This window comes from Arachis ipaensis, chromosome B3 (assembly GCF_059453495.1).
Source record: "Arachis ipaensis isolate K30076 ecotype BB chromosome B3, ASM5945349v1, whole genome shotgun sequence".
NCBI classification, from domain to species: Eukaryota; Viridiplantae; Streptophyta; class Magnoliopsida; order Fabales; family Fabaceae; genus Arachis; species Arachis ipaensis.
The window spans coordinates 102,169,534-102,170,688 of record NC_142438.1 but is presented as its reverse complement, the minus strand read 5'-3'; the positions used below and the strand labels follow the sequence as shown (position 1 = coordinate 102,170,688).

Genomic DNA, 1,155 nt, shown 5'->3' with positions numbered 1-1,155 from the left:
TGGTTTTCGATTGACAATTCTCAAATTGGAAGTTAACTAGATTGAGCATTTTTTTTTGTTTTGATTAATTCAATACAAGTTACTTGTTGAATTTTAATTTCTGCACTCTGTTACATGCTTTCTTTCTTTATGCCTTTAAATTCAAGCAACTAACTCACTGACTCACTAACTGTTTGAATTAATTCCTCAACTGCTCTAACCGTACTCTTCTATTAACCAAGAGTATTTCACTTGTTTGTTGCCTGTGCTGTGTTCTTGTATGACAGGTAGGAGAGGAGAGACATCAACTCCTCCATATACCGAACCAGAGAGGACCCTTCATAGACTTAGAAGGGAAGCAAGAGGGAAGAGAGTACTGGGAGAAGAGGAATCTGAAGGAGAATCTGAGGACAATTTTGAGGAAGCTTTAGATCTCAACATGGATAGAGAAGTTCACAACCATGAGAGAGCTGATGGAAACAATGCCATTCCTGAGAGGAGGGTTCTTAGTTCATACATAAACCCAACCTCTGGGAATTGTGGTAGCAGCATCCAGAAACCACCCATTCAGGCCAACAATTTTGAGCTCAAACCACAGCTAATATCACTTGTGGAGAATCATTGTTCATTTGGTGGAAGTGCTAATGAAGACCCAAACCAACATCTCACAAAATTCCTGAGAATTTGCGACACTGTGAAGTCCAATGGAGTCCAGGAAGATGCCTATAAACTGCTTTTGTTCCCATTTTCACTTAGGGACAAGGCAGCTAAGTGGCTGGAATCATTCCCAAGGGGGAGCCTAACAACCTGGGACGAGGTGGAAAGCAAGTTTCTGGCACGTTTCTACCCCCCACAAAAGGTCAATAGGCTTCGATCTGAGGTTCAGACTTTTAGACAACAAGATGGTGAAACTCTCTACGAGGCATGGGAGAGTTTCAAGGATTTGACAAGGAAATGCCCACCAGACATGTTCCATGACTGGGTGCAATTGCATATTTTCTATGATGGACTGTCTTATGAATCAAGGAAGGCTGTAGACCATTCATCAGGAGGTTCATTGAACAGGAAAAAGACTGTGGAAGAAGCCATTGAAGTGATTGAGACAGTGGCTGAGAATGAGTACTACTATGCATCAGAGAGACACAACACTAAGGGAGTCATGGAGCTGAACCATGT

General features: G+C 42.0%; 1 non-coding gene across 1 annotated transcript; it reads right to left on the bottom strand.

The window, feature by feature from the left end:
• Positions 1-844: 844 nt before the first annotated feature.
• Positions 845-948, bottom strand: LOC148571830 (small nucleolar RNA R71). The gene has a single exon (XR_015907834.1). It is a non-coding gene; the product is annotated as a small nucleolar RNA R71 (small nucleolar RNA).
• Positions 949-1,155: the final 207 nt, after the last annotated feature.